General features: G+C 39.1%; 1 protein-coding gene and 1 non-coding gene across 18 annotated transcripts in view; one reads left to right on the plus strand and one right to left on the minus strand.

Annotated features, from left to right (window-relative positions):
- The window catches only part of HHAT (hedgehog acyltransferase), a 368,333-nt gene that overhangs the window by 36,365 nt on the left and 315,267 nt on the right, over positions 1-16,701 (plus strand). The window lies entirely within an intron of this gene.
- On the minus strand, positions 1,550-1,665 carry LOC117310025 (U5 spliceosomal RNA). Its single transcript, XR_004524290.1, has one exon. It is a non-coding gene; the product is annotated as a U5 spliceosomal RNA (small nuclear RNA).

A 16,701-nucleotide genomic window follows, 5' to 3' on the forward strand; every position in this document is an offset into this window, starting at 1 on the left:
CAAGCACCCTGCAGGAAGGATTCATCTGAGGCTGAGGCAGTTCTACTCTGGGCTGGAGCAGACACCCTGCTAGTCTGACAGGGGGAATGGAACCTTATGAAGTAAAGGGACATAGAAGCACAGGGGGTGCTAGAAGGAGGGCTGTTTTCTCTGAAGCTCTGGGTGCCTGCTCCAGGGATTCTGATGCCTCACCCTTATGAGGTTATTGGAGGCTGAGAAAATTTCTCACCCACTGCCCATGTTGAACACCACTTCCTTCATTTGTACATTACTTCTTTCTAACATCCTTAATGCCAATAAATTCTCAGGTGCAGCTTTCAATACCAATATTGAAGTCAGTTGAATTGTAGCCATGTCTGGAACTGGATTTCTGACTGGGACCCTTGGAGGCTAACTCGTCCCTTCTGGAATGTGGACTCTGCATTTGGGCACTTTTATTGTCAAGAACAGTCCCTCAGGGTAGAGGAGGTTGTTTACACAACACATCCTATGTAAGTGCTCCAACAGATAGGATTCTGAGAGTAGAAGGAGCAGAGTTCAGCAGCGGCTTAGAGCTGAAATTTGGGGAGAGACATGGGGGAGGGTGGAGGAGGGGAAACCCTTCCTTTTCCCAGTACCTTCCCTAAAAGTGATGCCTGTCACCATTCTTTAAAAGGTTATTACCTTTTAAAATCATGACATGACAGTTGATAAGTCTCTGTTAAAAAGAAATTAGAAGCAGCTGCAGGATAAAAGTGAGATCATGGGCCCGTGGGAGATGTGAAGGGCGGTGTCTTTGTGTGGGGAACTGACTGAAGCCACTTGCAGGATCACAGTATCTGCTGAAAGGAAAGGTTCACGTTGGTGAGGGTTAGTTAGTCCATTATAATTTTGCTCGTGGGTTGTATGAAGGCCGTTCTCCAGCTAAATTTGATCACACATATAGACGTTTATTAGGCAAGCAGTAGAAACCAGTTCACACCAGCCTGTTTGCTGGGCTGGGTGAAGTTTCAGGAGGCTCTTTGTCCTTTAGGAGCTGGTACCACTACCATGCATTTAAGGTTCCTCTCGTGGCTATGACATCATGCACTGGGGATTCTGGACGATCTGGCATCAGACCACCACATACTTTCCAACTTGGAACTGAATACAGGACCTTTGAGTGGGGCTTCAGGGCCATCACTTAGGATATGTTTTCAACATTTTAGATTCTTCATTACATAGGGGAGGGAAGGGGAACGGTTCAGTTGTTTTAGCCAATGTTTCTGATGTGAGTGGCAACTGGCAAGTCAACACTTCATCAGTGGAAATTCATTTGACATAAATTTATGACATTTTACTAGAACAGCTCAGGCAGAAAACCAATAAAACTTTATAAGCTTCTTACTTATAATACTAAAACTGTGTAGGTTAATCAGAACAGTTCAGGTAGAAAACCAATAAAACCTTAGCCTATAAGCTTCTTATAATACTAAACCTTGTAGGTTAAGAGGAATAATGGCATGTTGAAAGCGGCAGGAAGATGGGTTATTTCAGAAAGATCATGTCTTTTATTACAACATCAGACACTAGCCCTGCCAAAGCAAGGCCTCAAAAAGTTTGTGGAACATTCAGACTTAGTTCTCTTCACGGAAATCTTTAGTAAAAGGCGAAAGATTTATTCTATCTGAAGAGAAACCAGACTCTAACGCTGGTTTACTAAGCTCATTTCTCCAGTAACCGCGGATCCTACTTCACTGATGGGGGCTCTTTGTCCCCAAGGGCACTTCCTGCTTAAAGTTTGTACAAGGGATTTGGTAAGCAAACTTCTCATAGTTAGAAATGTTCAGTTGAAAGGAATATTCTTTTAAACTTGAAAGGATTGTACTCTATACAGGGTACTGTGGGTATGCAAATGAGAAGTCTGACTCATCAACTTTGAGATTCTGCAAATACCATAGTATTCCTAGCATGCCTCAGGAACCACCATTAGGGGGCGAAGCAGAGGTCTGCATGGCTGGGCTTTAAACCCCATCCTGGTTCAACCACGGAAACTGCAGTTTTTGTATGTGGTATATTGGGACTTTTGAGTGTGGTTCTATTCCTTTCCTTTCATTAACCACCAACACAGTTAAAATATAGAACCAGAAAGAACTTCCTTTCTGCCTCTTTCTAGTCACACCCATCCTGCTCTCGCCATCCCGAACCCGTGGAAGCCACAGTTTTGTCTTTCCATCTCATGATTTTGTCATTTGAGAATGTTATATAAATGGAGTCATACGGTATTATAACCTTTGGAGACTGGCTCCCTCCCCCGCCCCCAGCTTAATGCCCTTGAGATTCATACAAGTTGTGTGTATCAGTAATTTATTCCTTTTCTTTGCAGGGTATTAGTTAATGATATGGATGGACCACAGTTTGTTTAACCATTCGACCCGTGAAGGACATTTCGGTTGTTTCCAGTTTTTGGCTATTATAAATAAATCTGAGGTGAATATTTGTGTACAGGTTTTCATGTGAACTTCAGTTTTATTTTCTCAGGGATAAATACCCAGGTGTTTGATTGCTGGATTGTATGATAAGTACATGTTTGGTTTTATGAAAAACTGTATGAACTGTTTTCCAAAATGGCTCTACCATTTTACATTCCCACCAAAAAAAGGTATGAGATACTCAGTTTCTCTGCACACTTACTAGCATCTGACCTTATTAACATTTTAAATTTCAGCTATTCTGATAGGCGGGTAGTGATATCTCATCATGGTTTTCATTTGCGTTTCCCTAATAGTTAAAGACGTTGAACATATTTTCATGTGCTTATTTGTCATCTCTATATACTCTTTAGTGAAATTCTGTTCATATCTTTTGCATGTTTTTACTTGGAGTGTTTGGTTTATTTTCACTGTTGAGTTCAGAGAGTTCTCTGTATAGTCTAGATACTAGTTCTTTGTCAGGTAGGTGGTTTGCAAATATTATTTCTCAGGCGGTGGCTTGACTTTTCATCCTCTTGGTAGGGTCTTTCACAGAAATCCAGTTTATTAATTTTTTTTTCTCTTAAGAACTGTGCTTTTGGTGTCATGTCTAAGTACTCTTGGCCTAGTTTTATGACCCAAAGATTTTTTTCTTTTCCCCCCCACAAAGTTGCCTAGTTTTGCATTTTACCTTTAAGTCTGTGATCCCTTTTGGGTTAATTTTTGTGTTAATTTAGGTAGAGATTTATTATTATTATTTTTTTGCTTATGGATATCCAATTGCTACAGCACCTTTTGTTGAAAAGACTGTCTTCCTCTATTGAATTGTTTCACACCTTTGTCATAAATCAGTTGGCCAAACTTGTGTGGCTCTATTTCTGGGTTTTCATTTCTGTTCCATTGATATATGTATCTGTCTTTACACTAATGCCACATTTTCTTGATTACTGGTGAGTCTTAAAATCAAGTAATGTAATCTAACTTTATTCTTTTTTTCCAAATTGTTTTAGCTCATTTAGTTCCTTTGCCTTTCCAAATATGCTTTAGAGTAAGCTCTTCTATATCTACAAGACTTTTTGCTGGGATTTTGGTACAATTCTGATAAATTTATAGATCAATTTGGAAAATTGATGTCTTCACTATGTTGAATTTTCCAATCCACGAACACAGTGTGTCTTTAGCCTTATTTACATCTTTTCGGATTTATTTCATTAGTACTTTGTAGTTTTTAGGAGACAAATTCTATACATGTTTTGTTACATTTATGCCTAAGTATTTTATTTTTTGAGTGATTATAAATGGTTTTACATTTTAAATTTCAATTTCCACATGTTCATTGCTAGTATATAGAAGTACAGTTGGCTTTTATATGTTGATCTTATATCCTATGGCTTTTCAGAGCTCATTTATTCCTTATTGGAGGGTTTTTTTTCCCTTTCTTTTTGGACAGACTTGTTGAGTTTTTCTGTGTAAGCAATCATGTCACCTGCAAATCAGGACATTTTCATGTCTTCCTTTTCAATCTGTTATGACTCTTCTTTTCTTTTCTTATTGTGCTGGCTAGGACTTCTAGTATTATGTTGAATAAGAGTTATGAGAGTGTACATCCTTGGCTTTTTCTCAGTCTTAACCATTAACATCAGTCATTCACCATTAAGTATGATGTTTCTGTAGGTTTTTCTGTAGATGTTCTTTATCAAGGGGGAGGAAGTTTCCCTCTATTCCTAGTTTTCTGAGAATTTTTATGAGTCAGTATTGAATTTTGTTAGATGATTTTTCTGCATCAATTGGTATGATGATGCTATTTTTCTTCTTTAATTAAGAAAATGTTAATATGTTGCATTACTTTGATTGATTTTTGAGTACTGAACCAGCCTTGCATCCCTGGGATAAACTCCACTTGGTCATGGTGTATAATTTTTTTATATATGTAGCTGGACTACACTTGCTGATATTCTGCTGAGATTTTTCTTGTCTGTGTTCAGGAGGGATATTAGACTGTAGTTCTCTCTTTCTCTCTGAGTACTGTCTATGTCTGATTTTTGACTGATTATATATGGTCCTGTATCTTTAATTTCAGATTTCATGTGTTTATTACTAGACTTAGAAAATGAGTTCGGCAGTATCTCCCCTATTACAGAGAGGTTCTTTAGGTGTCAGGTAGAATTCTTCAGTGAAACCACGTGGGACTGGAGATTTCTTTTTAGGGATTTTAAAACTATGAATTCAATTTGTTTGATGGTTAAAATGATATATATATATATTTTTTTAATTTTTGAATTTTATTAAATTTATTTTTTTATACAGCATGTTCTTATTAGTCATCAATTTTATACACATCAGTGTATACATGTCAATCCCAATCGCCCAATTCATCACACCCCACCTCCACCCCCCCACCCCTCCCCGCCGCTTTCCCCACTTGGTGTCCATACGTTTGTTCCCTACATCTGTGTCTCAATTTCTGCCTTGCAAACTGCTTCATATGTACCATTTTTCTAGGTTCCACATAGATGCGTTAATATACGATATTTGTTTTTCTCTTTCTGACTTACTTCACTCTGTATGACAGTCTCTAGATCCATCCATGTCTCAACAAATGACCCAATTTCATTCCTTTTTATGGCTGAGTAATACTCCATTGTATATATGTACCACATCTTCTTTATCCATTCGTCTGTCAATGGGCATTTAGGTTGCTTCCATGACCAGGCTATTGTAAATAGTGCTGCAATGAACATTGGGGTGCAATGTGTCTTTTTGAATTATGGTTTTCTCTGGGTGTATGCCCAGTAGTGGGATTGCTGGATCATATGTTAACTCTATTTTTAGTTTTTTAAGGAACCTCCGTACTGTTCTCCATAGTGGCTGTATCAATTTACATTCCCACCAACAGTGCAAGAGGGGTCCCTTTTCTCCACACCTTCTCCAGCATTTGTTGTTTGTAGATTTTCTGATGATGCCCATTCTAACTGGTGTGAGGTGATACCTCATTGTAGTTTTGATTTGCATTTCTCTAATAATTAGTGATGTTGAGCAGCTTGTCATATGCTTCTTGACCATCTGTATGTCTTCTTTGGAGAAATGTCTATTTAGGTCTTCTGCCCATTTTTGGATTGAGTTTTTTGTTTTTTTAATATTGAGCTGCATGAGCTGTTTCTGTATTTTGGAGGTTAATCCTTTGTCCATTGATCGGTTTGCAAATATTTTCTCCCACTCTGAGGGTTGTCTTTTCGTCTTGTTTCTGGTTTCCTTTGCTGTGCAAAAGCTTTGAGGTTTCATTAGGTCCCATTTGTTTATTTTTGTTTTTATTTCCATTACTCTAGGAGGTGGATCAAAGAAGATCTTGCTGTGATTTATGTCAAAGAGTGTTCTTCCTATATTTTCCTCTAAGAGTTTGATAGTGTCTGGTCTTGCATTTAGGTCTCTAATCTATCTATTTATTTATCTATTTTTTGCGGTATGCGGGCCTCTCACTGTCATGGCCTCTCCCGCTGTGGAGCACAGGTTCCGGACGCGCAGGCTCAGCGGCCATGGCTCACGGGCCCAGCCGCTCCGCGGCATGTGGGATCTTCCCTGACCGGGGCACGAACCCAGGTCCCCTGCATCGGCAGGTGGACTCTCAACCACTGCGCCACCAGGGAAGCCCTCTAATCTATTTTGAGTTTATTTTTATGTATGGTGTTAGGGAGTGTTCTAATTTCATTCTTTTACATGTAGCTGTCCAGTTTTCCCAGCACCACTTATTGAAGAAACTGTCTTTTCTCCATTGTATATCCTTGCCTCCTTTGTCATAGATTAGTTGACCATATGTGAGTGAGTTTACTTCTGGGCTTTCTATCTTGTTCCATTGATCTATGTTTCTCTTTTTGTGCCAGTACCATATTGTCTTGATTACTATAGCTTTGTAGTATAGTCTGAAGTCAGGGAGTCTGATTCCTCCAGCTCCATTTTGTTCCCTCAAGACTGCTTTGGCTATTCGGGGTCTTTTGTGTCTCTATACAAATTTTAAGATTTTTTGTTCTACTTCCGTAAAAAATGCCATTGGTAATTTGATAGGGATTGCATTGAATCTGTAGATTGCTTTGGGTAGTATAGTCATTTTCACAATATTGATTCTTCCAATCCAAGAACATGGTATATCTCTCCGTCTGTTGGTATCATCTTTAATTTCTTTCATCAGTGTCTTATAGTTTTCTGCATACAGGTCTTTTGTCTGCCTAGGTAGGTTTATTCTTAGGTATTTTATTCTTTTTGTTGCAGTGGTAAATGGGAGTGTTTCCTTAATTTCTCTTTCAGATTTTTCATCATTAGTGTATAGGAATGCAAGAGATTTCTGTGCATTAATTTTGTATCCGGCTGCTTTACGAAATTCATTGATTAGCTCTAGTAGTTTTCTGGTAGCCTCTTTAGGATTCTCTATGTAGAGTATCATGTCATCTGCAAACTTTGACAGTTTTACTTCTTCTTTTCCAATTTGTATTCCTTTTATTTCTTTTTCTTCTCTGATTGCCATGGCTAGGACTTCCAAAACTCTGTTGAACAGTAGTGATGAGAGTGGACATCCTTGTCTTTTTCCTGATCTTAGAGGAAATGCTATCAGTTTTTCACCGTTGAGAATGATGTTTGCTGTGGGTTTGTCCTATATGGCCTTTATTATGTTGAGGTAGTTTCCGTCTATGCCCACTTTCTGGAGAGTTTTTATCATAAATGGGTGTTGAATTTTGTCAAAAGCTTTCTCTGCATCTATTGAGATGATCATATGGTTTTTATTCTTCAGTTTGTTAATATGGTGTATCACATTGATTGATTTGCATATATTGAAGATTCCTTGCATCGTTGGGATAAATCCCACTTGATAATGGTGTATGATCCTTTTAATGTGCTGTTGGATTCTGTTTGCTAGTACTTTGTTGAGGATTTTTGCATCGATATTCATGAGTGATATTGAACTGTGATTTTTTTTTTTGTAGTGTCTTTGTCTGGTTTTGGTATCTGGGTGATGGTGGCCTCTTAGAATGAATTTGGAAGTGTTCCTTCCTCCACAATTTTTTGGAAGAGTTTGAGAAGGATGGGAGTTAGCTCTTCTCTAAATGTTTGATAGAATTCACCTGTGAAGCCATCTGGTCCTGGACTTTTGTTTGTTGGAAGATTTTTAATCACAGTTTCAATTTCATTACTTGTGATTGGTCTGTTCATATTTTCTATTTCTTCCTGGTTCAGTCTTGGAAGGTTATACCTTTCTAAGAATTTGTCCATTTCTTCCAGGTTGTCCATTTTATTGGCATAGAGTTGCTTGTAGTTGTCTCTTAGGATGGTTTGTATTTCTGTGGTGTCTGTTGTAACTTCTCTTTCTTCATTTCTAATTTTATTGATTTGAGTCCTCTGCCTCTTTTTCTTGATGAGTCTGGCTAATGGTTTATCAATTTTGTTTATCTTCTCAAAGAACCAGCTTTTAGTTTTATTGATCTTTGCTCTAGTTTTCTTTGTTTCTATTTCATTGATTTCTGCTCTGATCTTTATGATTTCTTTACTTCTGCTAACTTTGGGTTTTGTTTGTTCTTCTTTCTCTAGTTCCTTTAGGTGTAAGGTTAGATTGTTTATTTGAGTTATTTGTTGTTTCTTGAGGTAGGCTTGTATAGCTATAAACTTCCTTCTTAGAACTGCTTTTGCTGCATCCCATAGGTTTTGGATCGTCGTGTTTTCATTGTCATTTGTCTCTAGGTATTTTTTGATTTCCTCTTTGATTTCTTCAGTGATCTCTTGGTTATTTAGTAATGTATTGTTTAGCCTCCATGTGTTTGTGTTTTTTACGTTTTTTTCCCCTGTAATTCGTTTCTAATCCCATAGCATTGTGGTCAGAAAAGATGCTTTATATGATTTCAAGTTTCTTAAATTTACTGAGGCTTGATTTGTGACCCAAGATGTGATCTATCCTGGAGGATGTTGCATGCGCACTTGAGAAGAAAGTGTAATCTTCTCTTTCTGGATGGAAAGTCCTATAAATATCAATTAAATCTCTCTGGTCTATTGTGTTATTTAAAGCTTCTGTTTCCTTATTTATTTTCATTTTGGATGATCTGTCCATTGGTTTAAGTGAGGTGTTAAAATCCCCCACTATTATTGTGTTACTGTTGGTTTCCTCTTTTATAGCTGTTAGCAGTTGCCTTATATATTGAGGTGCTCCTATGTTGGGTGCATAAATGTTTGTAATTGTTATCTCTTCTTGGATTGATCCCTTGATCATTCTGTAGTGTCCTTCCTTGTCTCTTGTAACATTCTTTATTTTAAAGTCTATTTTATCTGATATGAGTAGTGCTACTCCAGCTTTCTTTTGATTTCCATTTGCATGGAATACCTTTTTCCATCCCCTCACTTTCAGTCTTTATGTGTCCTTAGGTCTGAGGTGGGTCTCTTGTAGATAACATATATATGGGTCTTGTTTTTGTATCCATTCAGTAAGCCTGTGTCTTTTGGTTGGAGCATTTAATCCATTCACGTTTAAGGTAATTTTTGATATGTATGTTCCTATGACCATTTTCTTAATTGGTTTGGGTTTGTTTTTGTAGGTTCTTTTCTTCTCTTGCGTTTCCCACTTAGAGAAGTTTCTTTAGCATTTGTTGTAGAGCTGGTTTGGTGGTGCTGAATTCTCTTAGCTTTTGCTTGTCTGTAAAGCTTTGGATTTCTCCGTGAAATCTGAATGAGATCCTTGCGTGGTAGAGTAATCTTGGTTGTAGGTTCTTCCCTTTCATCACTTTAAGTATATCATGCCACTCCCTTCTGGCTTGTAGAGTTTCTGCTGAGAATTCTACTGTTAACCTTATGGGAGTTCCCTTGTATGTTATTTGTCGTTTTTCCCTTGCTGCTTTCAATAATTTTTCTTTCTTTAATTTTTGCCAATTTGATTACTATGTGTCTCGGCGTGTTTCTCCTTGGGTTTATCCTTTATGGGACTGTCTGTGCTTCCTGCACTTGGGTGGCTATTTCCTTTCCCATGTTAGGGAAGTTTTCGACTATAATCTCTTCAAATATTTTCTCGGGTCCTTTCTCTCTCTCTTCTCCTTCTGGGACCCCTATAATGTGAATGTTGTTGTGTTTAATGTTGTCCCAGAGGTCTCTTAGGCTGTCTTTATTTCTTTTCATTCTTTTTTCTTTATTCTGTTCCGCAGCCGTGAATTCTACCATTCTGTCTTCCAGGTCACGTATCCGTTCTTCTGCCTCAGTTATTCTGCTATTGATTCCTTCGAGTGTAGTTTTCATTTCAGTTATTGTATTGTTCATCTCTGTTTGTTTGTTCTTTAATTCTTCTAGGTCTTTGTTAAACATTTCTTACATCGTCTCGATTTTTGCCTCCATTCTTTTTCCGAGGTCCTGGATCATCTTCACTATTATTATTCTGAATTCTTTTTCTGGAAGGTTGCCTATCTCCACTTCATTTGGTTGTGTTTCTTGGGTTTTATCTTGTTCCTTCATCGGGCACATAGCCCTCTGCCTTTTCATCTTGTCTGTCTTTCTGTGGATGTGGTTTTTGTTCCACAGCCTGCAGTATTGTAGTTCTTCCTGCTTCTGTTGTCTGCCTTCTGGTGGATGAAGCTATCTAAGAGGCATGTGCAAGTTTCTTAATGGGATGGACTGGTGGTGGGTAGAGCTGAGTGTTGCTCTGGTGGGCAGAGCTGAGTAAAACTTTAATCTGCTTTTCTGATGATGGGTAGGGCTGGGTTCCCTCCTTTTTGGTTGTTTGGCCTGAGGCAACCCAACACTGGAGACTACCTGGGCTCTTTGATGGGGCTAATGGAAGACTCTGGGAGGGCTCACGCCAAGGAGTGCTTCCCAGAACTTCTGCTGCCTGTGTCCTTGTCCTCACGGTGAGCCACAGCCTCCCCCTGCTTCTGCAGGATATCCTCCAACGCTAGCAGGTAGGTCTTGTTCAGTCTTTGCTGGGGTCACTGCTCCTTCCCCTGTGTCCCGATGTGCACACTACTTTGTGTGTGCCCTCCAAGAGTGGAGTCTCTGTTTCCCCCAGTCCTGTTGAAGTCCCGCATTCAAATCCCACTAGCCTTCAAAGTCTGATTCTCTAGGAATTCCTCCTGCCGTTGCCAGACCCCCAGGTTGGGAAGCCTGATGTGGGACTCAGAACCTTCACTCCAGTGGGTGGACTTCTGTGGTATAAGTGTTCTCCAGTCTGTGAGTCACCCACCCAGTGGTTATGGGATTTGATTTTACTGTGATTGCGCCCCTCCTACCGTCTCATTGTGGCTTCTCCTGTGTCTTTGGATGTGGAGTATCTTTTCTGGTGAGTTCCAGTGTCTTCCTGTCGATAACTGTCCAGCAGCTGTTTGTGATTCTCGTGGTCTCACAAGAGGGAGTGAGAGCACGTCCTTTTATTCCACCATCTTGGTTCAGGGCCTGCCCTGTGATTTGTCTGAGAGGGGCTGAGAACCTTAGGGAGGCCAAAATGTTATATTTTTATTGGGTGCATTTTGGTAGTTTGTGTTTTTTGAGGAATTAGGCCATTTAATCTAAGTTGTCAAACCTATGTATATAGCGTTTTTCTTAGTATGTCTTGTTATCCTCATAATGTCTGTGGACTTTGTAGTGATAGCCCCCTTTTTATTCCTGATTTTGGTAATTTGGGTTATCTTCTTTATTTTTTGCTTTTTTTCTGGAAATTTGTGAGCGTATTGATTTTTATAGAGGACCAGCTTTTTGTTTCATGAGGTTTCTCTATTTTTCTGTTTTTTGATTTCATTGATTTCTGCTCTTTATGTCCTTCTTCTTGCTTGCTCTATGTTTGTTTTGCTTCTCATTTTCTAGTTTCTTGTGGTGGTAGCTTAGAATTTTGAGATTTTTGCTCTAATGTAACTGTTAAGTGTTTTGTATTTTCTTCAGCACTGCTTTAGCTATACATTTTGATAAATTGTCTTTTCATTTTTTAAAAAATTAATTTTTGGCTGCGTTGTGTCTTCGTTGCTGCGTGGGGCTTTCTCTAGTGGTGGCGAGTGGGGTCTGCTTTCCATTGTGGTGCGCGGGCTCCTCATTGTGGTGACTTCTCTTTGTTGCAGAGCACGGGCTCTAGGTGTGCGGCCTTTGGTAGTTGTGCCATGCAGGCTCAGTAGTTGCTCCATGGCATGTGGGATCTTCCCAGACTAAGGCTCGAACCCATGTCCCCTGCATTGGCAGGTGGATTCTTAACCACTGCACCATCAGGGAAGTCCCTGTCTTTTCGTTTTTATTCAGTTCTATTTATTTTTTATTTCCCTCAACACTTCCTCTTTGACTCGTGTTATTTAGAAAAGTGTTTGGAGAGTTTCCTATTATGTTTCTGATACTGATTTCTAGTTTGATTCCATTGTTGTCAGAGAATACACTCTGTATGATGAAATTCTTTTAAATTTGTTGGGATTCGTTTTATGGCCCAGGATATAGTCTATCTTAATGAATGTTCCATGGGTACTTGTAAAGAATGTATATTCTGATGTTGTTGAATGGCATGTTCTACAAATGTTGATTAGATCCTGTTGGTTGGTAGTGGTAAGTTTTTTTGTATCCTTAATGATTTTCTGTCTGGTAGTTTTATCAGTTGCTGAGAGACAGGTGTTAAAGGCTCCAACTATAGTTGTGGATTTGTCTGTTTTTATCTGTTCTATCAGGTTTTGCTTCATAGGTTTTACAGCTCTGTTGTTGGGTGCATATACATTTAGGATTGTTATGTCTTCTTTATGGATTGACTGTTTTATCATAACTTAATGATCCTTTCTGACACTGGTGATTTTCTTTCACTGAAATCTACTTTCTGATATTAATATAGTCACTCCTGCTTTCTTTTGATTAATATTTGTAGGCCGTATCCTTTTCTAGCCTTTTATTTTCAACCTCCCTATATCGTTATTTTGAAGTGAAGTTCTTGTAGATGGCATAGAGTTAGATTGCTTCTTAAAAGTCCATTCTGCCAATCTCTGTCTTTTAATTGGTATATTTAATTTGATTGGGTTCAGATTCTTGAATCTTTAGGTTTATTCCTTTTGCAAATTTGGGAAATTTTTAGTTTTTATTTCTTTGAATGTTTTTTCATCCCCACATTTTTCTCCTTTCTTTCTAGGATTCCAATGACACAAATGTTAGACCTTTTATAACCGTGTTACAGGTCCCTGAGGCTCTGTTTATGTTTTTCAGCCTATTTTTTTCTCTGTTATTCAGACTGTGTAATATCTGTTGACATATCTTTAGGCTCAGTGTTTCTTTCCTCTGTAATCTACCTCTGCTATTAAGTCCATCCAATGAGTTATTTTATTTTATTTATTCCTCAAGTCCTGAGGTCTCTAGCCAGTCTGCCTTCTTCTTTCCATCTTTCAGAATCTTCTTCTGTTTGTTTTATAATTACATCCAGGGTTTTTAGCTGTCCTTAGTGGGGGGCGGTTAGGGAGAAATGTGTTCATTGTATCTTGACTGGAACTAGAAGTCTCTGTGTTGAAGTATTTAAAATAAATTCAGAAATGATAAAAAAAACCCGATAAGTCATTTTAATAACAAATAAATGTCTGCAGAGAGATGGCTGAGGCAATGCACTGTGGGGGAATGGTTGGTGGAGATGTGCCCGGAAGATGTGGTGAGCCTTGGATCTTGTTTTCGTTTGTTTGCATTCCCAGCCTTGGAGGTATCTCAGCTACTGTGATGGCTGACAGTTCTAAGGGATGCTTTGGGAGGGAAAGGTATAGAAAACCTCCCTTCTCCTGTGTTTCTCCTTTACTCTCATAATACTACCACACTTACAGTACTTCTGACACCAGCTGTGTGTGCGGTTTCCCCACACTAAGCAGTTCTGCAAAACAGCCGGGTGTCCTACAGTTTAACTCAATTCTGACACTACCTGGAGATAGCATCAGATCCCACAGGTTAAGGGCTCAACCCCACAAGACTGCTCCCCCTACCTCCCTTAAGGTGCCAACTGCAAGTCCGGTTTGTTACCTTTGTTTCTGACCAACTGGTTTTAAATTGGAGCTTCCCACCACCCCTTCCTCAGGTTCAATTAATTTGCTAGAGCAGCTCACAGAACTCAGGAAAACAGTTAACTTACTGTTTACTGGTTTATTATAAAAGGATGTAATAAAGGATGATCATCCAGATGGAAGAAATGCATAGGGCAGGGTATGTGGGAAGGGGCATGGAGATTTCATGCCCTCTCCGAGAGCGTCACTCTCCCAGGACCTCTATGTGTTCACCAATCCGGAAGCTCTCTGAACTCTGTCCTTTTGGGATTTTTATGGAGGCTTCCTCATGTAGGCAGGATCGATCATTAACTTCATTTCTAGGCCTTCTCCCTTCTCTGGACAACGGGGAGTGGGGCTGAAAATTCCAAGCTTCTAATCCCGGCTTGGTCTTTCTGGTGACCAGCCCGCATCCAGAAGCTCACTAAAAGTCACCTTATTAGAACAAAAGACACTGCTGTTACTCAGGAAATTCCAGGGGATTTAGAAGCTTTGTGTCAGGAACCAGGGTCAAAGACCAAATATTCAAACAAAAGGTGTTCCAAGTGCTCTTATCACAGGAAATTCCAAGGTTTCAGCAGTTCTGTGCTAGGCACCATGGGCAGTCAACAATATACATTTTCTATTATTTCACAGGGAGGTCTCTCTTTGAGAGCTTGGGCAGCCAGCTAATGGGCAAAGGGGACAGATTGAAAAGATACATGGGAGAATCCTTCCACATACTCTGATTGCTCACTTTCCTGGTCTTTCATGCAGTGTGTAAAATTCAAGGAGAGAAACCGGTATGTGGGATTATGAAAAGCTCCCCTCCTCCGCCCTAGATGGATGGCAAAAGTGTCAGTTTTTCCTTTTTCTCTCTTGTATTATTCTTACCATTCTTAATTGGCCTTCTGCCCTGGGGACCTTCAACATTTTGGGATTCCATCTGGAGTTGTAGTTTGCTCGTATTTGCCCACCACAGAGACGTTACATGTTAATGAGTTTTCTTGAACGTGTGAAGACTTCCTAAGAAGAAAGCAAATTCTCCGAGCGTGAGGGCCATTTTAGGGGCCGTGGCTCCCAAAGGACTGGGGATCATTGTTTTTTTCTCCGTGTTACTGTGACTTTGTCTTTTTGGTGTTCTGGAGGAGTGACACTAATGAGATGCATGATTTATTAGCATAGTTTGTAGCTGGGAAATCTTATGAGCTTGTATAACTTGCTGTCTAGTCATCCCATTCTATTAATTTTTTTTTTTTTTGGTCATGACCCCTAACTTATTTAGCAGCTTTATTAATTGTTTATAGCTCACTTCTCCACATACCTTATAGAAAATATGGTTAGTGTTTTAACAGTTTGACAGATATGGGGACTATAATATAGTTTTTGTGCCTTTGATTTCATACCAGAATTTAATATTTCTTTTAAAAAATTGATTCTTTTTAAGCTTTAGGAAGAAAGGGAGAAATATGGAATAGACAAAGTACACAGAGAGAATCTATATATGTTTGATCACGTGTATTGCACATATCTTGAATAATCTGGAGCAACTTCTAGAAAGCAGGGAGGTAGAGGTATAGCCCGAGGATGTTACTGAGTTTGGGTTGGCAACTGGGTTGAAGAGATTCAAAGAATCCACCCACGTTAATTAGGTCCCCTTGATGAATTAAGTCATTTTGAGAGGTTTTCTCTTTCCTTGGGCAGAACACCTCCCACCCCCATTATACCCTGGACCTATTAGCAAGGCTTAGATCCTGAGGGCCAGTTAAGAGACTGGATGGTACATGTTAAACGGTACTGTTGTTACCGAGTCCAGGCTTGCTCTGCTTGCCACACGACAGACCAATAAATCGGGAGACGAGGCCTTGAGGCAAGGCATAGCGACTTTACTCGGAAAGTCGGCAGACTGAGAAGATGGCGGACTAGGGTCCCCAAGAAACCATCTTACGGGGTCTGGATGACAGTTTCTTTTATAGAACAGAAGGGGAGGAGGTGAGGAAGTACAGTAAAAAGGCCATTTATCTTGCAAGATAGGACGGGGATGTTCTGCAGCCATCCACAGGTGGGCAGGGTCAGAATGTATGTCTGTGAGCTGAACAAAGACCTTTTAGTTTAACAGGCAGAGGGGCAGGGTTCCCTGTGGCAGGCCATTATGTATGCTTACAGCCATAGACAGTGATTATAATAACAAAAGCAGTGAAAAGCAAAGGTTAAAGTAAAAGAAGCAGATCCAACATGGAGTCAGAATTGGCTCTTCCCTGTTGCCCTGTTTTTGCTAGTCCTGTTGATGGCGTCCCCACCCTTGTGAGCATCTTCTTTACCTGGGCAGGATGGTAAAGATGTTTAAACAGAGACTTGTTATTTACAGAAAAAAAAAAGTTTTGTTAGTGAAAATATTTTATCTTTGAGGAAATGTTGGGGAAAGAGTATTGTCTCTGGAAATTGTGAGCAGTAAAATAATTTAGTTCAAATTATTTTAGAAATAGCAAAGCATCTGTTGAAAGATAAAGAAAACTCTTCCAATAATTGCTAAATGAATCATTAGCCTGAGTTCATCCAGAGAGCAGTGCTGCTTCTGTGCAAAATCCCTACAAATTAGTCATATTTTTTTTCCTTCCCCTTTGGAGAATTATAGACCATTAAGGTGAGCTTGCTGACTTTGAATGTGTAGGGAAACATTTCTGGATTCAAGTATCTTACAAAGGTTTTCTCTATTCACAGATAAGTTTTGCTCAGTGTGTTTGGGAATTAGGTATGGTCTCAAAGTAAATAATATGCACAAATGCTGTTTAGGAAACAGATATGCAAAAGTATTTAGTGTTTCTGTTGTATTGCTTTTTTTTTGCAAAATGTTGGATATGAGGTAAGGAAAACAGTAAATATATACAGCTCTCCTTGTTTTCCCTATCCAAGGAGAAAATAGCCATGGTAATGAAAAATACAGACCAGTGGGTAAGGTAGCTAATTTTTTATTTGGTTTTGAAATCCATAAATTGGTGCACTTATGAATGTGAAACACTCACTGCCTTCATTATCCAGTTCTAGAACACTCCTTGGAGTGATCTACCTGGTGTTTTTTTCTCCGTTTATTTTTCTCCACTGAATAGACTTATTTCAGAATGATGTTCTTCAAAGTGAATTATTTTCATAATGCTTCTATAATACAGCTAGAGCTGTACTGCAGTCAGAAGAAAAATCCTTTCGAAAGTATGTTGATCAAGGCTCCATTGCAGACAACAGAATCCACCCCAGTTAGTTTAAGCAGAAAGGACTTTATTGCAGGGATTTAAGGAGATTTCAGAATAGTC

Source organism: Tursiops truncatus, chromosome 1 (assembly GCF_011762595.2).
Source record: "Tursiops truncatus isolate mTurTru1 chromosome 1, mTurTru1.mat.Y, whole genome shotgun sequence".
Classification (NCBI taxonomy): Eukaryota; Metazoa; Chordata; class Mammalia; order Artiodactyla; family Delphinidae; genus Tursiops; species Tursiops truncatus.